The sequence below is a fragment of the Lagenorhynchus albirostris genome, chromosome 11 (assembly GCF_949774975.1).
Source record: "Lagenorhynchus albirostris chromosome 11, mLagAlb1.1, whole genome shotgun sequence".
NCBI classification, from domain to species: Eukaryota; Metazoa; Chordata; class Mammalia; order Artiodactyla; family Delphinidae; genus Lagenorhynchus; species Lagenorhynchus albirostris.
Window position 1 is genome coordinate 9471111 of NC_083105.1, and position 24710 is coordinate 9495820.

General features: G+C 47.9%; 1 long non-coding RNA gene across 1 annotated transcript; it reads left to right on the top strand.

Moving 5' to 3' along the window:
• The first annotated feature begins 1 nt into the window (after window position 1).
• LOC132529702 (uncharacterized) lies at window positions 2–14567 on the top strand. The gene is made up of 3 exons (XR_009543545.1): window positions 2–85; window positions 9095–9208; window positions 13416–14567. It is a non-coding gene; the product is annotated as an uncharacterized LOC132529702 (long non-coding RNA).
• The last annotated feature ends 10143 nt before the right edge of the window (window positions 14568–24710 follow it).

The window sequence follows — 24710 nt, forward strand, 5'->3', positions numbered from 1 at the left end:
CGTAAGAGAAAGGGAAGGACGGCTTCCTTATGTAGTAGCCCCTCTTCATCTTTATTTACAGAACTTTCTTCAGGATCCCTTTCAGGTGGGGCTCCTAAGACCCTGGATTAGGGTACTTTATGAGCACTATGGGGGCGGGAGAGGGCGAATTATTCATTCACTCAATAAATATTCATTGGGTGACTGTGCCTGGCCCTTTGGGGTGAAGCAGCAAGCAAGACAGGCCCTCCAAAAGCTAACATGTTAATTGGGAAGGACAACATTTACATGCGTAAGTCATTTCGAATGCTGCTGCTTACTGGGAAGGGAGTTTATGCATGTGGCAGGCGTGGCAGTGTGGCAGGTAACTGGCGACAAGGAAGGGCTGGAGGGGACAGCTAGTGCACAAGGCACGAGGAAAGGGAGCGGGTGGGTTCAGGAAGCATGGGTGTCACCGAAGGCCGCTGTGGCTGGAACAGAGATGGAGGGGGAGTGAGATGAAGGGGGTAGGGGGCAGGCTCTGACCTCGCTAGCCCCAGGCAGGAGTTGGGCTATTTGTCTGGAGGATAAAGGAAAGTTGTTGACTTCTGAGCAAGCCATTGACATGACCCTGTTGGTAGAAAGATCCCTTTGACTACTGTGTACAAAATTGGTGTTTAGAAGAGGATTGGCGTGGAGACAGAAAGACCAATTAGGAGAATGTTGTACTGGATCCAGGCAACAGTCCCTAGAGTGGTTTGTGTCAGCTGATGGCGGTGAACTTTATTTAGGAGATGAAATCGTCAGGGCTTGACCACGGATTGGTTGTGGGTGATGATGGGAAGAGATGTGTCAAAGATTCTCCCAGATTTCTGGCAAGAACAGCTAGGTCTGAGGAGAGGGAGAATGTTGATTTTCGACATGTTGGGTTTTTCTGGCTGCGCAGCGTGGCTTGTGGGATCTTAGTTGCCCGACCAGGGATTGAACCCCGGCCCTCGGCAGTGAAAGCGCGGAGTCCTAACCACTGGACCGCCAGGGAATTCCCTGGATATGTTGAGTTTGAGTTGCTTTTGAGACATGCAAGAAAAGAAGTCAGATCATTCCTTAGACAGAGAAGACTAGAGCTCAGAGCAGCGGGTTAGTAAGCAAAGCCAACAGAGAGTGAGCAGCTAGAGAGGCAGGGGGAGCAGAGGTGGCACAGAACCCAAGATGAGGGGGGCATGGGGAGCAACATGACATGCTTCTGAGAGATCCAGTTAGAAGGTAACCGAAGAAAGCCTGTTAGATTTAGCTGTCCGGAGGCCCTTGGCCCAGGCAATTCGGATGGAATGGTAGGACAGAAACCCAGATGCAGTGAGTTGAGGAATGGCTGGGAAATGGAGACACAAAAACCTTGAGAATAGGTGGTTCTTCCCAGTTGGTGGGAGGGAACATGGGTTTGAGAAGAGTTTTTTCTTTTAGGTTGGGAGAAACTTGAGCCTGTTTAAATGCTGAAGTAAAGGCTTAATAGAGAAGAGCTGATATTCAGAAGAGGGAAGAGGGAGGCAGTCTAGGACTGGGACGGTGATTCACCATCTTGCTGTCCTACCAGCACAGCTTCACATGGCCCAAGATGACTGCTTGAGCTCCAGTCATTTAGTCTGAGTTCATCCAGCAGGAAGGAAAGAGAAAGGTAGGAAGATGGCATTTGCTTCCTCCTCCTTTTTTTTTTTTTTCAAATCAACATTTACTTGCAAGCAATCTCCCTTCCCTTTTAAGGAGACTTCAGAGGTTCCTCATGATGCTTCTCCTTACATCTGAATGGCAGTAACCTAGCCCCATGGCCATATCTCACTGAAAGGGAGGTCAGGAAATGAAGGCTTTGGACTGAGCTACAAAGTGACCAACTACAGTTTCTGTTACTGAAAAAAGATTGGGAAATGGATACCAGGAGCTTATGTGCAGTCTCTGCCATGAACGGGGTTGCTGAGGCCTGGTGGTTTGTCTGTTGAGGAAGAGTCTGGAAAGAATTAAGATTTGGAGTCCAGGCCACTCCATTCTAATTCCGGCTCCATATCCTGTCGCCTGTGTGACCTTGAACAAGCCACCTGCCCTCTCTGAGCCTCAGTATCCTCCTCTGTAGAATGAGAGTGATAATCTACCTGACAGAATGACTGCAAGGATTAAATGAGATGCCACGGGGAGACCTGACCTGTGGTAGGTGCTGATGTTTATTACATTCAGAGTAAACTTTAATTTTTTAAAAGAGAATAAACACGCATTGAGCATCTACTGGATGCCAGGAACTTGTTGGATGTTTTTTCATCATACACTTATTTACTTCTCACTCCAACCTGGTGAGATACGTATTGTAATCTCCTAATTTATAAAGCAGGAAACTCCAATTCAGCAAGTCATCCAACATAGAAATGTCAGGATTTTGAACTCAGGTCTGACTCTGCAATGTTGTGATATAGTAAGACATGTATATTTCGTCTTCGTCCCAGTTCCTAGCGCAGAGCTTCTGAAAGGGTTTTGAAATTTCCTGACAGAGGTGATAGGAGAATCTTTTGTTTTTCATAACAAGCAGCTTTCCACTGTACTGGAGTTTACGGTTAATGAATGACTGGTGTCTGGAGGCCCCTAAATAACTTCAGGTTGGGGGTTAATCGCAGAGGGACCAACCTTGTGATTAGAGGATTGGAACTTTCAGTCCCCCCTCCCCTGCCCCAGGGAGGGGAGAGGGGCTGGAAATTGAGTTAATCACCAGTGGCCAGTGATTTCATCATTCATGCCTATGTAATGGAACCTCCATAAAAACCCTAAATGAAGGGGTTTGGAGAGCTTCTGAGTTGTGAGTACGTGCACTTCCTGGGAGCGTGGTACACCCCAAACTCCATGGGGACAGAAGCTCTGTTCTCTGTGGACCCTACCAGATCTTACCCTATGTACCTCTTCATGTAGCTGTTTGTATCCTTTGTAATAAACCGGCAGAAGTAAGGTGTTTCCCTGAATTATGTGAGCTGTTATAGCAAATTATGAAAGGTGAGGAGGGGGTGGAGGGAATCCCTGATTTGTAGCCAAATTGTACAGAAATGTGGGTAACCTGAGGAATCTCTACTTGCAACTGAAGAGGGGGACGGTCTTGTGTACTCGGCCCTTAACCTGTGGGGTCTGCACTGACTCCAGGCACTCAGCATTAGAATGAATTAAATTACAGGGCACCCCATTGGTGTCTGCAGAGAGCTGGAGAATTGCTGGCTGGGGGAACCACACACTTGGTGTCAGAAGTGTCCTGCTGGGACTTCCCTGGTGGCACAGTGGTTAAGAATCCACCTGCTAGGGCTTCCCTGGTGGCGCAGTGGTTGAGAGTCTGCCTGCCGATGCAGGGGACATGGGTTCGTGCCCCGGTCTGGGAAGATCCCACATGCCGCGGAGCGGCTGGGCCGGTGAGCCATGGCCGCTGAGCCTGCGCGTCTGGAGCCTGTGCTCCACAATGGGAGAGACCACAGCAGTGACAGGCCCGCGTAACGCAAAAAAAAAAAAAAAGAATCCGCCTGCCAATGCAGGGGACACGGGTTCGAGCCCTGGTCTGAGAAGATCCCACATGCCGTGGAGCAATTAAGCCCGTGTGCCACAGCTACTGAGCCTGCGCTCTAGAGCCCGCAAGCCACAACTACTGAGCCCACGTGCCACAACTACCGAAGCCTGTGCGCCTAGAACCCGTGCTCCGCAACAAGAGAAGCCACCGCAATGAGAAGCCTGTGCACCGCAAGAAAGAGTAGCGCCTGTTCGCCACAACTAGAGAAAGCCTGTGCGCAGCAACGAAGACCCAACACAGCCAAAAACAAATAAACAAAATTAAAAAAAAAAAAAGTGTCCTGCTGTTGTGGGTAAAAACACGTTAGTAGGAGACACCAAGGCCTTTCCTGGCAACCAGTGAAGTAAGCAGACCCGCCAAGGCCCTTCCCAGCTAAGCCTCGGCATAACTTCTTCAAGTTTCTCAGACAACCACGTGTTTCCTGCCTCCGTCTTTGTCTCTGGGGTTCCCACACTTGCCTGCCCGGTGAACTTCTGCTCCATCTTCAAGACCCTTAGCAAATGAAAGCCCTTGACATTTTTCTTGATCCTGTAGGGGAGGAAAAATGTCCCTCTGCCCTTCTAGGTTCTCTTTGGCTGGTCTAATATAATTAAATTGGCATAAGACAGATCAACAGGAGAAAAACAATCAAATTTAATTTCGAACGTCCAGGAGCCCCAAACATATGAAGCTCAAAGAAGTGACTAAAGCAGGCAGCTTTTATACCTTGTAGGCAAAGAAACAATCACTTGTGAAGATTTGACAACACGGAAGCCTTTTTGCTTGGGGTAGCAAATTAATGAAGAAGTAACAAAGTTTGTTTATACAGCCTTCTTGGCCTTGAGACCTTGAATTCGCTATCTCTGGCGATAGGCATGCCTCCTCTCCTCCTGGTAGAGGGTATCTTCACATGGGAGCTTTATTTCCTGCTTTTTCAGGGGGACAAAGGAGGGTAAGCATGTTCTCGCACTGGCTGTTTCCCAAGAAACTTTAATTCAAAATAATCAATATGCCAGAGTGGCATGTTTGGAGGCGGCCTGCCCTGAACCCCATCAATTCCCTCACCAAGAATCACTCCCTCAGTCATTTTTTGATCATTTAAAACCACAGGGCTTCCCTGGTGGCGCAGTGGTTGAGAGTCCACCTGCCGATGCAGGGGACACGGGTTCATGCCCAGGTCCGGGAAGATCCCACATGCCGCGGAGCGGCTGGGCCCATGAGCCATGACTGCTGAGACTGCGCGTCCGGAGCCTGTGCTCCGCGGCGGGAGAGGCCACGGCAATGAGAGGCCCGTGTACCGCAAAAAAAAAAAACACAGTTATTGTTTGGAGTGACCTTTCCGAGGACAGGAACTATGGCATTTCAGCTCTGGGTCTCCTCGTAGGCCCTGGGGAAGCTTCTCAGTGACCGTGTGTGGCATCAAATTGATTGAAGAGTCAGAGATGAATGGATACGTTGGTAGATGAGGCAGGTGGGGGACAGGCAGTCCCAAGGTCCTCAAGTGACTTACAGGGGAACTGGGGCTAGACTTGGGGCTTCTAGATAACCCCCCAATGCCTCTTTCCACCCCTGACCCCCTAACCAATGCACTATGATGGGTCCTTTTTCCAAAATCCCTCGAGTCTGATCTTCCAGGGAGCAAAAAGACGCCGGGCTCAGCATGGCACCTGGGAGAACAAGCATTAAGTCAGCGCCTCCTGTTTGCAGGACACTGAGCTCCCAAGGGGTAGGGGTGGATCCAAGGAAGTCCGCTGGGACAGGCCCCCTTCTCTGGGGTCACCGTGCCTGGGAACCAAGCTGTAAAGTGGATCCTGTTTTCCCCAGGACAACCCTGTGGGTCAGGGTTTGCCAGCAGTCCAAGTCATGCTTCTGCCAAGGAACAAAGATGTCACAACTGCTGACCTTGATAACTGTTTAAACGGCCAGAGCAAGCTCCAGGTGCCCAGGTGGGCAAGCCACCCGGCAGGGACAAGGGCCCCGATGCGCGGTGAAGCAGACACATGGCCCAGGACATCAGATAACTCCATGCCACCACACCGTGGCCTTTCCAAACCCCCAGCAGCAGAAGAACAAACAGCCATGCAGAACAAACAGCCGTGCAGCTCGTTGGCCACCTTCTGGGAACTGAGAAGGGCTGTGCCTGGGGGTTGGATCCGCCCTTTGTCATGAGGTCTTCAGCAAGGCTTTCCCTGGCTCCAGCAAGCTCCCCATGGAGCCAGCAGGTGCCATCAGTCCTTTGTTCAGCCTCACACACAGCCCTGCAGCAGATCTGGCTTGCAGGTAACAGCTTGGAAAGGTGCTGTTAAAGACGCTGAAGAATACTTGGAAGAGAGAATCGCAGATTCGCCCGCATCCCACCACCCTCATCCCCACCTTCCTTTCTGCCTTCTCCATTCTGGCTGGGAACCCAGGCAGATATTTTGGCCTGGTTGCCAAAAGGGAATGCAGAGACCACCTTGGGCTGCGCTCTCTGCCTTTCTGGGCTTTTCTTGGTCACAGGCGTTTTGCCATGGGGCTGTGTGGTCTTCATACTGACCATCTGAAAGGATGCATCAGAGTCCTCTGAGCACCCCCTCATTTTCAAATGTTAGCTGATAAGCGTGTTTCCAGCTGGGGGCTATTATAAACAGCTTGGCAGCAGTCATTCATGTGATTGAAAACCATTCATTCAATTTCTTAGAGAAGCACAGTGAAATACATGGCGGGGGGGAGGGAACGATTTGCTTTACAATTTTAGCAAAGGGGAAAAAAGAAAACAAGGGGAGAGAGATAGAACCAGTGGGACAAAATCAGTATAATCTGGGGTGATGCGTGAATGGGATTTTGTGATGCTGTTCTCTCCCTTTTTGGTGTATGTTTGAAATTTTTCATAAAAAATTAAAAATAGAAATGTAAACACAGTTCCTGCCCTGAAGGAACTCACAGTCCTGCAAGGAAACAGACAAGGAACCAGACCCTGGCAGAGCAGTGTGACAGGGCTAGCATGGGGCTGGGGACCCAGAAGAGGGCCACCTCCTCTGACTTAGGAAATCAGGGAAGGCTTCCCAGAGGAAGTGACATCTTAGCTGAGGCCTGAAGGATACATAGGAGGTGGTCAAATGATATGGAAGGGAAGGGTGTTCCAGGCAGAGGTACCTGCAAGAGCATACAACTGGTAGAGAAAGAAAGGTGGCAGCTAACGCCTGAAGCGATGGTCTGTCTGGCTTCAGTGTTGGTGAGGCTGAGCCAAAGCTGGAGCAGAAGCAGGGGCAGGACCAGCGGTGCTTCGTGATCCGTAAGTGTCTGGGGGCCTCCAGGTGCCTGGCAGCTGGGGAAGGATGTGATCAGATCTGGATTTGAGGCTGATCGTTCTGATCTCTGTGATTCCTGGGCGCGGGGTGGATTGTGGGTGGTGGAGAAAGCCCCAGGCGTCCTCACGTTCGCAGCTTTACTTTCCCCTGAATTACTCCTTTACGATCATTTCCAGAATGCTCACCCCCACGTCGTGCTCTCAATTTCTCTGTGCACTACTGCTATCTTCACTTTGGTTTACCTCTTCAAAGATGCTGTGACCTCTTTGAAAGCCGGGACTAGGTTTTACTCATCTCTGCAACCCCAGTGTTTCGCACATAGCAGACACTAAATAAATGCTTTGTGAATGAATGAACTTTTATTGAGCACGTACCAAGTGCCAAGCACTTTTCTCAGTGCTTTACACATATTACTTCGTGTGCAGGGTTGTCATAACCACTCCCGTGGAATGTGTTACTATTACCCCTGTCTGGGATATGCCATCAGACCATGATGCAGGTCTGAAGGTCTGACTCCTGGGGGTGGGGGTGGGGGGCGGGGGGTTGAGTAAGAAGGGTCTCAGATGGTAGGTATTGCAGTCATAGGAAAGTGTCAGGAGACTAACCTGGAGAGTCCTGGTTAAAGGCGTCCTGTGTCTCGTGGGGACCAGCCCGAGTTAGCTCCCCTCTGCTCAGTCACTAGTTAGGAGCAGTCCATTCCTGCAACCTTGGCAGGAACATGAGGGCGGATCTGGAAAGGCAGCCGCTGGAGCCGTCTGTCAGTGATATGCACAATCCCTATTTTACAGTCATGAGAAATGAAGCCCAGAGAAGTTAGGTCACTTGCCCAAGGTCACACAGCTAGGAAGCAGTGGAGCTCCTTTGCTTCAAGGGCTGTCTTTGTGACCCCCTACTTCATGACAGTGTTGTTATGGGTTGAATCGTGTCCCCCCAGATTCATGAAGTCCTAATCCCCAGTACCTCAGAATGTGACCTTATTTGAAAATAGGTCGTTGCAGCTGTAATATGTTTTGTTTTGTTTTGTTTTGTTTTGGCCGTGCTGCCTGGCATGTGGGATCTTAGTTCCCCAATCAGGGATCGAACCCACGCCCCCTGCAGTGGAAGCACGAAGTCTTAACCACTGGACCGCCAGGGAAGTCCCAGATGTAATATGTTAATATGTGATCATACTGGAGTCAGGTGGGCCTCTAATCCGATATGACGGTGTGAATTCCTCTCTAAAGTGGAGCCGTAATACCTACTTCACAATGTTGTCGTGGGTTCACAACACGTGGGGGAATGTATGCAAAGATGTCCAAACTGGGAAAGGCAGGGTGGTGCTCTTATTACAGAGAGGGAGACTGAGGCCCGGGGAGTTGAAGTGGCAGCTAGAATGTGGCAGAGCCAGGATGTGAACGCAGGCCCCTTGGAGCCCCGGGTGGATCTGACTTCCTCTGGTCCCTGCCAACCCCTGGAAATGGCCCAGCGTGACAAGAGGAAGCCGACTCCGGCAGGAATGTGCCCCGGCCCCCAGCCAGCAGCATGACCGAGGCTGGGATCCTTCCCCAGCTCGGTTCCAGCTCCTGACCATGGCCGGGTGCTCGCGGACAACACCATGTCCTGTGGCTCCTGTCCCTGCCTCCTGTGGCTCAACCCTCTGGAGGATATCTGTGCGGGGGACTCCTCTGGCCAGCCACCCCCGGGGCCCAGTCGTGACCTCCCTCCTGCATCTGCCCCTCAGCTCTGTCTGTGGAGACTCCTGGCTTCCGAGCCATCCAAGGGAAGCAGGTCCTCCTTGAGTCCAGCCCAGTGCCACCAGGCTGCCCATCTGCCAGGCAGGCTGTTTCCCCACCTGGCAGCTCCTGGAGACAAGACCTCTCCTTTCCGGTGCTCCAGACCCCTCCCTGAGCACCCCAGACCCCCAGTGCCCACCCCAGGCTTCAGGAGCCCAAAGGAAGGGGAGTTTGCTGGAAGACGGTCAGAACTGACAAAGAAAAGGGCAAAAGGTGTCTTTCCTGAGCATCCAGAGGGCTATGGAAAAAGCAGGACCGGTGTTTGAGTCTCAGCTAGAACACTGCTAGCTGCGTGGCCCTCCATCCAGCCACTCATTCAACAAATACCTACCTAGCACCTACCGTGCATCAGACCTTTAGAGAGGGCGGTATATGCACGACTCTGGACTCAGACAGACCTGGTTCAAGTCCCAGCTCAGCCCTTTACTGTGTGACCTCAGATGAGTTGCTTAACCTCTCTGAGCTTTCTTTGTCTCATCAGTTAAATGGAAGGAATTTTACCATCCTCTTTTCAGGATTGCTGGGAAGATAGAATAGACATCGGTGAGGAGTTTTGCATGCACCCGGCACCCAATGAGTACTCCATAAATGGCCTTGTTGCTGCTATAGAAGGTGCTGGAGGTTGAAAGGTAAGTAACATGGAGCCCCTTCCCTTGAGAAGCAAATGGAGAGAGAGAGATGAACCTGAATCAGTGATTAGTAAAAACACACCCTGGGTTTGGCGTAGAAGGACAGACACGCTGGATGGGGTGGGGGCGGGGAGGAATAAAGAGGATGGAGAATCCGAAAGGCTTCCCGGAGGAGGTGCCCAACCTTAGGGAATTCAGCTAACTTCTCTAAACATCTCATCAATTGTTTATTTTCTTTAATGAGTAATTCTTAGGCAAAACTGTAGTCACCAAAAGCAGGTCAGTAGGTACCAGGGGTGCAGGGAAGCAGTTGGATAGCACTGTACATATTATTTTATAACCTGTTTTTTCCACTGAATATAATTTTAATGTTTTATTTCATTATTCTTCTACAATAAAGTTCTTATTTCCCTCATGGTATTCCATTGTAAAGATACAACCAAGATTAATTAACCAGTTTCCCTTGCATGATGTCTTGGTTGTTTCCTGCTCCTCAGGATTCAACTCCAGGTTGCATGGTGTATCCCTGTAGACCAAGATTTCTTAACCTTCTCTGTGCAAGAGAGCCCCTGGCCACCAGAAGAAGCCTGCCACCCCCCAAAAATAATATTTTAAAATGCATAAAATAATATACCAAAGTTTGCAAAGGAAACCAATTATCCTGAAACACATTTATCAAAATATGTTGTAAAATTGGGCTACAGCGGTCCAAAGAAGGTGTGAGACCCATGGAACAGAGCAGCCCACGGGTCTTCAGGCTGGCTGTGGCCTGAAGCACCCAGCCCCACCCAGCCCCGCCCAGCCACGATCAGCTGAACCCCGTAACACCCACAGATGTGTGAGTTTATTTTAAACCACTGAGTTTTGGGACTTCCCTGGTGGAGCAGTGGCTAAGACTCTGCACTCCCAAGGCAGGGGGCCCGGGTTCGATCCCTGGTCAGGGAACTAGGTCCCGCATGCATGCTGCAACTAAAAGTTTGCATGCCACAACTAAGGAGCCCACGTGCTGCAACTAAGGAGCCCTGGAGCCTCAACTAAGCAGCCCGCCTGCCGCAACTAAGACCCGGCACAACCAAATAAATAAATAGAAATAAATATTGAGTTTTGGAATAGTGTGTTACACAGCAAAGGCTAACTGATAACAGTGGGGGAGGATAGTCTTCCTACAGAAAGCATCACCTAAGCTTATGATTAAACCTGGAGCAGAAATGGCAAATAAGCATGTGAAAAGATGCTCCACATGTCTTTGGGGAACTGCAAATTAAACAACAATGAGTTACCACTACATACTTATTAGAATGTCTAAAATCCAAAACACTGACACCACCAAATGCTCGCAAGGATGTAGAACAAGAGGAATTTTCCTTCATTGCTGGTGGGAATGCAGAACGGCACAGACACTTTGGAAGACAGTTTGGTGGTTTCTTACAGAGTTAAACATAGTTTCACAATATGATCCAGTAATTGCGCACCTTAGTATTTATCTAAATGAGTTGAAAATTACATCCACACAAAAACCTGCACATGGATATTTATAGAAGCTTTATTCATGATTGCCAAAACCGAGATATCCTTCAGTAGATGAATGGATAAAGAACTGTGGGAATCCAGACAAGGAAATATTATCAGAGATAAAAAGAAATGAGCTATTGGGACTTCCCTGGCGTTCCAGTGGTTAGGACTCTGCACTTTTCACTGCTGTGGCCGGGGGTTCAATCCCCAGTCAAGGAATTAAGATCCTGCAAGCCGCACAGCACGGCCAAAAAAAAAAAAAAAGAGCTATTAAGCTTCATGAAAAGACGTGGGGTAACCTTAACTGCATATTGTTAAGTAACGAAGCCAGTCTGAAAAGGCCACGTACTGTATGATACCAGCTATATGACATTCTGGAAAAGGCAGAACTAGACACAGTAAAAAATCAGTGGTTCCAGGGGTTCAGGAAGAGAGAGGAAGGGAGGAATAGGTGAAGCACAGGGCATTTCTAGGGCAATGCAAATATTCTATATGGTACTGTAATGGTGGATACGTGACATTATGCATTTGTCAAAACCCATAGAATGTGCAACATAAAGAGTGAACCCTGATGTAAACTGTGGACTTTAGTTAAGCATAATGTATCATTCATATATACAATGAAATACTACTCAGCCATAAAAAAGATTGACATAATGCCATTTGCAGCAACATGGATGGGCCTAGAGATTATCATACTAAGTGAAGTAAGTCAGGAAGAGAAAGATAAATACCATTTTATATCACTTATATGTGGAATCTAAAATATAACACAAATGAACTTATCTATGAAACAGAAACAGACACACAGACATAGAGAACAGACTTGTGGTTGCCAAGGGAGAAGGGGGATGGGGGAGGGAGGGATTGGGAGTTTGGGGTTAGCAGATGAAAACTATTATATATAGAATGGGTAAACAACAAGGTCCTACTGTACAGAGCAGGGAACTATATTCGATATCCTGTGATAAACCATAATGGAAAAGAATATAAAAAAGAATATATATATATGTATAACTGAATCACTTTGCTGTACAGTAGAAATTAACACAACTGTACTTCAACAAAATAAATTTTTTCAAAGTAGTAATAATAATGTATCATTATTGGTTTAACAATGGTAACAAATGTATCAGTAATGCAGGACATTAATAATAGGGTAAACTCTGGGGGCAGTGAGATGAGAAGTATGTGGGAACTTTCTGTATTTCCTGCTCAATTTTTTTTTTTTTTCTTTTTTTTTCCCGGTACGCGGGCCTCTCACTGTTGTGGCCTCTCCCGTTGCGGAGCACAGGCTCCGGACGTGCAGGCTCAGCGGCCATGGCTCACGGGCCCAGCCGCTCCGCGGCATGTGAGATCTTCCCAGACCGGGGCACGAACCCGTGTCCCCTGCATCGGCAGGCGGACTCTCAACCACTGTGCCACCAGGGAAGCCCAATTTTTGTTAACACTTTTTAAAAAATGAATTTATTTATTTTTGGCTGCGTTGGGAATTTGTTGCTGCACACGGGCTTTCTCTAGTTGTGGCGAGCAGGGGCTACTCTTTGTTGAGGCGCGCGGGCTCAGTAGTTGTGGCTCACAGGCTCTAGAGCACACGCTTGGTAGTTACAGCTAATGGGCTTAGTTGCTCCGTGGCATGTGGGATCTTCCCGGACCAGGGCTCGAACCCATGTCCCCTGCATCGGCAGGCAGATTCTTAACCACTGCACCACAACCACTGCACCTTCCTGCTCAATTTTAATTTTTTTTTTTTTTTTTTTTGGCCACACAGCGTGGCTTGTGGGATCTTAGTTCCCCAACCTGGGATTGAACCCGGGCCCTTGGCAGTGAAAGCGCCAAGTCCTAACCACTGGGTCACCAGGGAATTCCCTCCTGCTCAATTTTATTTTCTGTCGGTTTTACTGAGATATTACTGACGCACAGCACTGTATAAGTTTAAAGTGTACAACATAGTGATTTGACTAACATACATCATGAAATGATGACCCCAGTAAGTTTAGTGAATATCCATCGTCTCATATAGATACAAAATTTAAAAAAACAGAAAAAAGTTGTTTTCCTTGTGATGAGAACTCTTAGGATTTACTTCCTTAAAAACTTTTCATATGTAACATACAGCAGCATTCATTATATTTATCAGGTTGTGCATTACATCCCTAGTACTTATTTATCTTATAACTGGAAGTTTGTACTTTTGACCACCTTCATCCAATTCCCCCTTTCCCCACCCCCCCACCCCTGCCACAAATCTGATCTCTTTTTCTATGAGTTTGTTCAGTTGTTTTTGAAATATAATGGCCTACAATACTATGTTAGTTCTTGGTGCACAGCAGAGTGATTCGATATTTCTGTACATTTCAAAATGATCACCACTCAACTTTTACGTAAACCTGAACCTGCTCTAAAAAATAGTCTTATGAAACAAAAGAAAATGGGTTGTACTTATGGCTGTGCTTCTTATGAATGCATTTAATAGCAAGATCCCATAGCAGGGCTAATAATGATGGAACTCTGAAATGGTGATGAGTGGCCGACGCTCTGATTTCTGCAACGCTGTGATTTCTGTTGACAGCAAAGCCACAGGTATGGCTAATTCTACTGTGGTTTGCTGCCTATATTTGTAAGTGAAGGAAGTGCTAAATTTCATCGAGACGTTCCTGGAAATAAAGGTGTCATGTTTTTGTTCCCCATCCAGGTTCACAGATCCCTGCTGTACAGTTACCTTTCTTTGACCTTCTGATAAACTCCAGGAAATGGTTTTGTCGGGTCAGAAGATGCACATTTTTAAAAGGTTTTGCTGCAATTGGAAAATTGTCTTCCAGTTTGCAGGTGCAGTTTCCAGTCACCCAGCATATAAAAGGGCTTGTTCTCCTGCCTCCAACCTGCAGCCAGGGGTCCTGGGATTCTGCATCCCCTGGGCCACTCTGCTCTTTAATACTGAAGTGAAAATCACCTAAGCGTCAGCCCGGGAGACCACGCCTTCCAAGGCTCACTTTGCCAGTGACTTCCAAGCCATGCTTTCTGTTTCCTGCTCTGACCTGGTTGCCACTCGTCACCTCGGCCACCTCCCTTCCTCTGGACCACTGCCCTTCTCCCCAGAAATGGGTAACCTCCTGCCATCTGGTGACATCTCCAGGCTTCAGCTCCCAGGATGGCTTCTCTGGGCTCAGCACCCTCCCTGAATTCCCTAAAACACAGCTACCATCAACCTGACAAAACCTGGCTGCAGGTTTGGGGAGAACAAAAGGCAGATTTAAATCGGAGATCAAGGACTTCCCTGGTGTTACAGTGGTTAAGACTCCGTGCTGCCAATGCAGGGGGGCCTGGGTTCGATCCCTGGTCAGGGAACTAGATCCCACATGCCGTAACTAAGAGTCCACAGGCCGCAACTAAAGACCCAGCACAGCCAAATAAATAAATAAATATTTAAAAATTAAAAATAAACTGGAAGTCTGGGATTCTTCACGGGGGCCACATGCCTGCTTTCTTCTTAGCCCCCACTGGCCTCTGTGCAGGGGCTCAGTGCCCTTGACTGGGTCCCTGTTGCCCAGCATGTAGACCTCCCCATCCCCCCACCCCAGGGGAGAAGAAATCCTGGCCTCCCGTCTAAAGCTTGCTTCACCTCCTTCTCCTACACCCTCCTGCACAGAGCAGTCCAAAATCGAGATTAAGGGGGGAAAAAAAGTTCTTTAACTAGCTGACCCAGTTTATATAACTGAATAGAATACTTAACATCTTAGTCTAAAGCAGCTGTCTTTGGGCGTCCCCAAGAACAGCAGGAAGCTCTTACTTCACAGCTGCCTGACCAAGAGGGCTCAAGAAAGTGGTCTTTCCAAAACAACCCAGGACAAAGGGAGGATCGTCTCTGTAAACAGATCCCCTCTGCTGCCCTAGAATGCAAAAGACGTTTATAACCTTTATGATTGTCGCAGTTTCTATCATCGGCAGCTTTATGATGCATTCTCCCATGGCGCCCCATGACGCTCTCGTTTCATTAAAATGAATGTTTGATAATTTAGTAAAATTTATTTTTTAAATTTATTTATTTATTTTGGCTGCATTGGGTCTTCATTGCTGCACACGGGCTTTCTCTAGTTGCAGCGAGCAGGGGCTACTCTTCGTTGCAGTGTGTGGGCTTCTCATTGCAGTGGCTTCTCTTGTTGCGGAGCACAGGCTTTAGGTGCACGGGCTTGAGTAGTTGTGGCTCGCGGGTTCTAGAGCACAGGCTCAGTAGTTGTGGCACACGGGCTTAGTTGCTCCGCGGCATGTGGGATCTTCCCAGACTGGGGCTCGAACCCGTGTCCCCTACATTGGCAGGTGGATTCTTAACTACTGCGCCACCAGGGAAGTCCCTAATTTGGTAAATTTTAAATGGTACTTCAATTTGATTTAATTTATATTTCTCTGATTACTAGAAAAATTGAACTCTGTCCCATTTAAATTTCTTCCTATGTGAATTGTCTGTTTAGATTAGGAACCTATATTTCTCTCTGGTAACATGTAGGAAGTATTTTTCCCAGTTTTCCATTGTCTTTTTAACTTAATTTGTTGACCTAAAGCGTTTACACTTTTACGTAGTCAAGTCTCAGTACTTTCCTTTCTGGTGGCCGCCTTCTGCGTTATGCTGAGAAAGACCTCCCCTACCCCAAATTCACATAAATAATCACTTAAATGGTTGTGTTTACTCCATTTGGAGTTTTAATGCAGTGTAAGGGGTCCAACTTGATTGTTTCCAAGTATATAGCCAATTTCACATTAAAGTCTTCTATTGAATAGTCTCTTCTTTCCCCCACGGCTTTGAAATGCTACCTTTATTAGTTTTGGAAATCCTATACACCAGTTCCTTTGTTTTTAAAATCCCTACTACCTCCCAGCGATGTGATGATGATTAAATGAAGTAGCATCTTCAGAGCCTTTAGCACGAGAACATAGAATCTGCTCCAAACATGTTGGTTCTCGTCCCTTCTCCTTCTCTTTCCCAGTCCCATTTCCCTCTTCTCATGCCACATGCATCTACCATTTGACCTTGGGATTCTGGGAACAGTCCCAGATTCACAGAAGGTGTTTACTAAGGCCTTTGCCATTTGGGACCCCCAAACTGCTTTTTGTCCTGTTAATCATCTCAGCCAGGGTGACCTTGCTCGTGAGAACTGGATGAGTGAGCCCCCGGTGAGGAAGGTGGTAATTACACAGTGCTGGGGAGGTGGGAAGGGGTGGTCAGGGAAGAGTTCACAGTGGAGGTGACCTCGGAGCTGGGTCTAGGAGGGGAGAGGAATTGGGCAGGCAGAGAAGGGAGAAGGCATTTCAGGCCAAGGGAACAGCACGACCAAGGGGTGGGTTGCGGGGTGTTGGGCAATGGCTGAAGTTGAATGTGGCAGGATGCTGGGGGTGGCAAGTCAGGGAGGGTGCACGGGAAAGAGTAGGGCTTCATTTAAGTGGGAGAGTCACGTGATCGTACTTGTGGTTTTGGAAGCTCACCCCAGGCCAGGCAGCAGGCAGGGAGACCAGGACTAAGAGGCTGCTAAGAAAACCCAAATAAAAGTCCAGGGGTGGTGGCCTGGACTAGAATGGTGGCCATGAGGAGGAAAGGAAATGGGCAGTTTTCCTAAATATCCAAATAGGTAAAATAGAAAGAATGGCCTTAGATTGGCAGAGAGGGGAGCTGAGGATGCCTCCCGGGTGCCTGGCTCGGGCAGCTGGGCCAATGGTGGAGGGTTTCCTGAGACAGGAGGAGCAGGTTGGGGCCCGGGTTGGGAGGACTTGGGGATGGATGGGGAGAGGCAGGGGTGGAGAAGACACAGAAAAATTCAAAATATGCAAACTCAGTGTATTACTGTATGCATTCCTGGCATCTGTTGTGAAAGGGCAGAACCAAGGAAGTGGCAGAAGGGATGGTGGGAAGTGCATGGTTTAAAAAATACTTAGGGGGCTTCCCTGGTGGTGCAGTGGTTGAGAGTCCGCCTGCCGATGCAGGGGACACGGGTTCGTGCCCCGGTCCAGGAAGATCCCACATGCCACGGAGCGACTGGGCCCGTGAGCCATGGCCGCTGAGCCTGTGCCTCCGGAGCCTGTGCTCCGCAACGGGAGAGGCCACAACAGTGAGAGGCCCGCGTACCGCAAAAAAAAATTTTAGGAAGTTGAGTCAATAAGATCCGGGGGTGGATTTCTGCAGAGAGGGATAAATCTCGGATAAGACCCCCGGCGGGAACTGGAGACTGATGGCATCTTTTTCTGAGGTGGTGAACACAGAGAAAAGTGGAGGTTTGGTGGGAAGATCAATTCAGTAACTCAACAAGTCCCAATTAAGCACCTAACTGCTCTATGCCAGGTACCTTTTTTCTTAAATTTTTATTGGAGTATAGTTGATTTACAATGTTGTGTCAGTTTCAGGTGTACAGCAAAGTGAATCAGTTATACATATATATACATATATCCACTCTCTTTCTTTTTTTTTAATGCCAGGTACTTTTGTATTTGGGATAGAGCAAAGACAAGATCTCTGCTCTCGTGAGATGTACATTCAGTGAGGAGAGCCAGACAGTAAAGAAATAAACAGGCAAACATGTTAAATGGTAAAAAGTGCTATGGAGGAAAATAAAGTGGGGGTGGGGACTGCTGTTTTTAAAGGCATGACTAGGGAAGATGCCATTGAGAAGGTGTCATGTGGGCAGAGACTTGGAGTGGGGAAGAGAATTCCAGGCAGAGGAAACTGCAAGTGCAAATGCCCTGAGGCAGGAACGTGCTGGGTGTGTTCAAGACACAGTGAGGAGGCCAGTGTGGCTGGAGAACATGTGATGGGAGAAGCGGCAGAGGCAGGTCCTGTGGGGCCATGTGGGTCATTGTAAAGACTCCGGCTTTTATGCTCAGAAGGACAGGAAAACTTTCTGGAGAGTCTTAAGCAGAAGAGGACCATGAGCTAACCTGTATTTTATCTTTTTTTATTTTTTAATTAATTTGTTTATTTTTGGCTGCATTGGGTCTTCGTTGCGGTGCGTGGGCTTCTCATTGTGGTGGCTTCTCTTGCTGCAGAGCACGGGCTTTAGAGCGCAGCCTCAGTAGTTGTGGTGCACGGGCTCAGTAGTTGTGGCTCACGGGCTCTAGAGCGCAGGCTCAGTAGTTGTGGTGCACGGGCTTAGTTGCTCCGCGGCATGTGGGGTCTTCCCGGACCGAGGATCGAACCCGTGTCCCCTGCATTGGCAGGCAGATTCTTAAGCACTGTGCCACCAGGGAAGCTCTAACCTGTATTTTAAAAGCTTAGTGATTAAGAATTCTTTGGTCTTTAGATTCCCAATTCCACCATTTTCTAGCTGGGTGACCTTGGATAAGTTTTATGTATATATATACGTATATATACGTATATGTATGTGTGTATTCTTTTCCAGATTCTTTTCCATTATAGGTTACTACAAAATGTTGAATATAGTTCCCTGTGCTATACAGTAGGTCCTTGTTGTTTATCTATTTTATATTTAGTAGTGTGTATCTAGTAACCCCATGTTCCAAATTTATCCCTCCCGTCTTGGACAAGTTATTTAATTTCTCTGTGCCTCAGTTTCATTATCTGTAAAATGATGATAATAATAGTACTCACTCTGTATGGATATCGTGAGGATTATATAAAGTTAATATAAAGAAAGCACTTAGAACAGTTTCTGGCACATTATAGCACCGTGTAGTGGTGACTACAGTGACTACAGTGACTATGATAATATTGAATAGTTGTATCTTGGCTGCTGGCGTTGAGAACAGACTGGAGGGGACCACGGTGGAAGCAGGGATGCCATCTGGGCAGCTCCTGCCGTGGTCCAGGAGAACGATGAGAAGGGCTTGGACTAGAGGCCACAGTGGAAATGGAGAATTAGGAAGAGCTTACAGCATTTGCCAATGGATCAGATGTGAAATATGACAGAAAGGGGAACCAAGGACCGCGCCAAGGATTCCACCCTGAACATGCGGAAGACGGAGTTCACTGAGCTGGGGAGTCTGGGTTTCAGGGCGGAACGTCATCAGGACTTGGGCTTTGAGTATGTTAAATGGGAGATGTCGACGAGGTATCTCCGTGTAAAGGCACTTGGATCTACAAGTGACCTGAGCTGGGGGTGTCACCTTGGGAGTGGTCAGTATACGGTGGATGTTTAAAGCCAACAGACCAGATGGGCTCACCCAGGAAGCGAGTATGGATTGAGAAAAGGGCCAAGGATGGGTCTGGGAGTCTGCCATGTTGACGCTAGGGCTCAGCCGATGCCACCACCCAATTGATGTGACTTGAAAAGCCTGCAGACTTTGGAAAAAGCTTGAGTAAAAGGTTTTTGGTTTTGTCGGAGCTCTCTCAAACCTTTGAAGTAGCATTTCTAGGACATGTATTGGGACAGGCTTGGGAAGACAGCAGAGATGGGTAAGCCCAGAGGATGGATGGGTACCAAAGCTGAAGCCTTTGCTGATCCAGAAATATTCAGAGTCGGGGAATTGTTGCATAAAACAGCCTTTAAGGACATGTGAACTACTGAAAGTGTATAAAAATATTTCAACAAAAAGCAGCAAAGTGGCTAAGAGCATTTTTTTTTTTTTGGCCGCACCGCCCAACATGCGGGATCTTAGTTCCCCAACCAGGGATCAAACTCGCGCCCCCTGCAGGAGAAGTGTGGAGTCTTAACCACTGGACCACCAGGGAAGTCCCAGAGCATGGATTTTTTGTTTTTTATAAATTTATTTATTTATTTTCGGCTGCGCTGGGTCTTCGTTGCTGCGCGCGGGCTTTCTCTAGTTGCAGCGAGTGGGAGCTACTCTGCGTTGCGGTGCGTGGGCTTCTCATTGCAGCGGCTTCTCTTGTTGTGGAGAACGGGCTCTAGGCACGTGGGCTCAGTAGTCGTGGCTCGCGGGCTCTAGAGCGCAGCAGAGCCATGGGTTTTGAAGTTGGGTGCACTATGGTGCTTCAGGCTCTGCCCCAGTGTGACCCTGGCTCTACCCAGCTCCTCCTCAGTAGAATGGGATCAGCTTAGTGCCTCTATCCATAGGCGTTGAAGAAGTGAAATAGATAGTACAAAGTGCCTAGCATAGCGCTGGCCCTAAAAGAAAAAAACAGTTTTCTTCCTTTTTTTTTTTTAATCGGGGTATAGTTGTTTTACAATGTGTTCATTTCTACTGTACAGCATAGTGACGTAGAGTTCCCTGGGCTATACAGCAGGTGAACGCTGTTTTCTTCTATACCTACTCCCACTCGTGACACTAAAAGTGTGGGGTTTCTCCCACACTGACCAATTCTCTGACACCAGCTGGGTGTCCTAACCGAACCTTATTCAGTTCTGACACTATCCACCTGGAGTTAGGGTCCCATCCCATAAGTTAGGGGATCAGTTCCACAGACTGCCCTCACTTCAGAAACTATTTCTGACCTACCAGATATAAATCAGAGGTTCCCATGACCCCCTCCTTGTGTTCAATAATTTGGTAGAATGGCTCACAGAACTCCAGAAAGTACTTTACTTATTTTTACCTATTTATTATAAAAGGATACATCTCAGGAACAGTCAGCTGGAAGAGATGAATAGGGCAAGGCATGTGGAAGTGGGTACCGGGCTTCCATACCCTCTTCAGGCCTGCCATCCTCCCAGCACCAACCGACAAGCTCTTGGAACCCCTTTGGTTAGGAGTTTTATGGCGGCTTCATGATGTAGGCATGATTGGTTAAATCATTGACTGTTGGTGATTGAACTCAATCTGCAGCCCCTCCCATCTCTCCAGAAGTCAGGGGGTAGGGCTGAAAGTTCCAACCCTCTAAGCACATGGTTGGTACCCCTGGAACTAATCCCCCATCCTTAGGGGCTTTCCAAAAGTCACCTCATTAACATCTGCTCAGGTGTGGTTGAAAGGGGCTTATTATGAATAATAAAAGACATTTCTTTTACCCATATCATTCAGAAATTCCAAGGATTTTAGGAGCTCTGTGCCAGGAACTGGGACTGGATGAAGACCAAATATGTATTTCTTCTTTTAGCACAATATTACAGGCCCACAGTCAAGTGTAGCTATGTACTTGACAAAGAGAGTAAAAGGAGAAGGAAAAAAAAGATTCAGAATAGAATAAAGGGGAAATGGAGAGGGGGGCAGAATCAGTATTCTGGGCAGGGCTGAACTCATGGGCATGTGACCTGAGCAGTCACACAGAGCCCTGCTCCCAGAATGGACCCAGCTTTTGGTTTAATGCCAGCATACGCCATCTTGAAATTCTTAATAATTGAACTTTTTTTTTTTGCGGTATGCGGGCCTCTCACTGTTGTGGCTTCTCCCATTGCGGAGCACAGTCTCCGGACGCGCAGGCTCAGCAGCCATGGCTCACGGGCCCAGCTGCTCCGCAGCCTGTGGGATCTTCCTGGACCGGGGAACGAACCCGTGTCAGCTGCATCGGCAGGCGGACTCCCAACCACTGCGCCACCAGGGAAGCCCTACTTGAACTCGTTTTGTAAGAGAAGTCGAATGGGACGCTGATGCATGTGTGTGAGCGGAGAAGATACACCAGGTGGCAGCAAGCAGGCTCTGGCCATCAAGAACAGCAGGAAAAAAAAAAAAAAAAAGAACAGCAGGCAGTGGGCGGTATGGGTGCTGAGCAGTTGGCCTGGCCACCCCAGTGCACCCATTTGGCTGGGCAATGTGGGACACCGTGGGGCTGCAAGGGGCCAGGATCTGAGCCCAGATCGGCAGCAGTAGAAGATGGTAGCAGTCCACCAAGGCCGTGGTGAGAGAAGGAACCCCATATGGAAGAGCCCGTTCTGTAGCATCTACACAAATATAAGCTCTGCGGCCTAAGTCTGGGACAGGAGCTGCCAGCACTCACACAGTAAGATGTCAGCAAATTATCACAAAACTAAAGGATACACATGGATGTTGCAATAAAGCATATCAGGGAGTCATCAGAATTCATTAGAGCTAGAACCTCTGGTTTTAAAAACCGCTGCAGCATTGCAAAACAAGTATTCACAGGCTTAGAAATACAAATCAAATTTAAAGATCATATTCTTCAGAAAAGAATTCTATTTTCACTGAAGTTTCATTATTAATGAAGAAGGCAATTTAAAATTAATTTTTCCTTGTAATCGAAGATAGAGCAAGCAAATGTATAAACAGGTTATTAAAATTATATACAGGGACTTCCCTGGTGGCGCAGTGGTTAAGACTCCATGCTCCCAATGCAGGGGGCCCGAGTTCAAACCCTGGTCAGGGAACTAGATCCCCCATGCACGCTGCAACTAAGAGTTCTAATGCCACAGCTAAGGAGTCCGTGAGCTGCAACTAAGGAGCCCGCTTGCCTCAACTGAGACCTGGCGCAACCAAATTAAAAAAAAAAAATTATATACAAATCATGAAGTCACTCAGTTTCTTATACAACTTCCACAAGTTACAGAAAATGTTAGGGGAAACATTAAAATGTCACTGTATAACTTTACATATAAAATTAAATTCAGACATATGAAATTGGTTTGTATGAAGAGTTAAGTCTTTTTAGAAAAATCGTTCCACAAGAATCATCAGTTCTAGATGTACTAATAGTTGATATATTTTGAAGTAGTTTATCAGAAATTTCTCCTAATGTGACAGCCTATAAAATATTCTTAACAACTCCAGTAACAACTGCATCAGCAGAAAGATCCTCAAAATTAAAAATTATAAAAAATTATTTGTGATCTTGCATTTGCCAAGAATGACTGTCATAGCTTTTAATTATGTCAACGGAAATGAAGTTGACAAAAGTATGTTTTGATGACTTAATAAATGAATTTACAAAAAAGTAAGCCAGAATAGTTTAATGATCAGATATTATATTAACAAGGTATTATTATTTATTGTATTATATAAAATTATGACAATAAAAAATTTATTTTTCAATTTTAGGTTTATGGTGTTACTCATGTATCACTATTACCTCTTACTTATCATTATAAGTAATAAAATGGGCTTCCCTGGTATCGCAGTGGTTGAGAGTCTGCCTGCCGATGCAGGGGACACGGGTTCGTGCCCTGGTCTGGGAAGATCCCACATGCCGCGGAGCGGCTGGGCCCGTGAGCCATGGCCGCTGAGCCTGCGCGTCCGGAGCCTGTGCTCCGCAACGGGAGAGGCCACAACAGTGAGAGGCCCGCGTACCGCAAAAAAAAAAAAAAAAAAAAGTAATAAAATATTTTGAAAGGAAAAATCTTTATATTTTAGTACCTTTAACTGCACTTTTTTTTTTTTTTTTTTTTTTTTTTACTGCTTTTTGAACAAGAGGCCCTGCGTTTAAGTTTGAACTGGGCTCTGCAAATTATGTAGCGGCCCTGATTCTGAAAACTAGTATTTTTTTCAAGGGTTTTCACACTTCTGCGAATTGTCCTGCCTCAGGCTTTTACAGACTTCCCTCCAGTCCAATGAATGGCCACCACGTGATAACTTTCTAAAACCCACATCACAGTGTGGAGCGCTGGTCATCTTGGAAGGCTGACGCTCTTCACGGTGATGTCCTATTCATCCCCTTTGGGGCACAGTCTTCTCCACCTGAGACACTTTCCTCTGAATCGCTCCCCCACCCCCATCCCAGATGGCAGATCTGAGTCCTTCGATGTCAATTTTTGAAGTCCTTTGGCAATATGTGACAAGTGGTAACTGTAAAGGGTGGAGGGAATACCGGAATAATGATGACGAGGACAGAAAGTGCAAATAGAGGACGGTGTGACTACGAAGTGATCACAATTCCATTAATCTTCTTGAAGACTGAGGGGAAAGGCTGTTACAGGTGAGCCCCGGGGTCAAGCAGAAGCTAGCGGGCTGGAGCCCGGCCCCACTGTGTCCCAGGGGTACGCTTCCTTACGCCGGGCTGGGGGTGGGGGGACAGCAGCCTCAAGGGCGGGCCTTCCACGGGTGGTGGGGCTCTTCTGATTGCGAGCAGTTGCGGCCTTCAGGCCTCCTTAAAGCAAAGCAGGACAGAACCTGGATAGGCTGAAACCTGCGGTTCTCCACTTTCTCCTGGGACTCGCGCCTCTTCCTGAGTCTCCGCCCACCCGATTGACCAGTCCCTCTGCTCCATCGCCGAGGGAAGCAACCTGATTGGCTTGGTCATAGGGTGGGGTGGGACGGGGGGGCGGTGCTTTATAACAGCCATGGCGCCAAGGCCCTGGGACCCATCAGCCTGTGAAGGGGCGGCCCGTGGATCAGGTGTTCACCTCTGTCCAATCAGAGGCCTAGAGGCTATTTCCCAGGCCGGGACTACTGCGGAATTTGCAGAGAGCAGAGGAGTGGGCGTGGCCAGCACCATAACTGACAGGTGCATACTGAGAGCCAAGCTCACCTGCTCCTCCCCGCCAGCCTGACCTCCAGCACTTCCAGTACTTGGGAGGTGTTCTCACACCTACCTCACCCCTCTTTACTCAGTCCATTATTTACTGATCTGCTCCTCCGTCAAACTTCTTCCACTCTTCTCATCGCCAAGGTGACCTTCCTGTCTGAACACTGGGCAGCAACCTCGACTGCCATCTCACCACCGGAGTGGTCTTTTTAAAGAACACACTGGGACGGTCACTCGCTCTTCAGTGGGTTCCACACACTGGCTCTGAACCAAACGCCTATGCAGGCCTCAAGACCCTGCGCCGTGCAACTCGAGTACCCTCCACATTCTCTCCTGTGTCCCCCCCTCTCAAGCTCTTCCCCAGACAGGACAGCGCTTTAGTTCCTCTCCACAATGCTCACCAGCCCACCTTCTTGCCAGCGAACCCCTGCTCATCCTAGACAGCTCAGGTTAAGGGTCATCTGCTCAGAGGGGCCCAGGTCTAAACCGCATCTTCTGACACTCTCAGCACTTCACACAGTTGAGATTTTTGCTTGCACGTTGGTTTAACGTCCATCTCCCCTGCTGGAAGACCACCTCTGCAAGGGCAGGGGTGTCTACCTGGTTCAGTGTTGAACTCCTAGGGCCCAGCACAGTGTCTGGCACTTTACAGAGTCTGAATAAATCCTGTGGCAGCTGAGG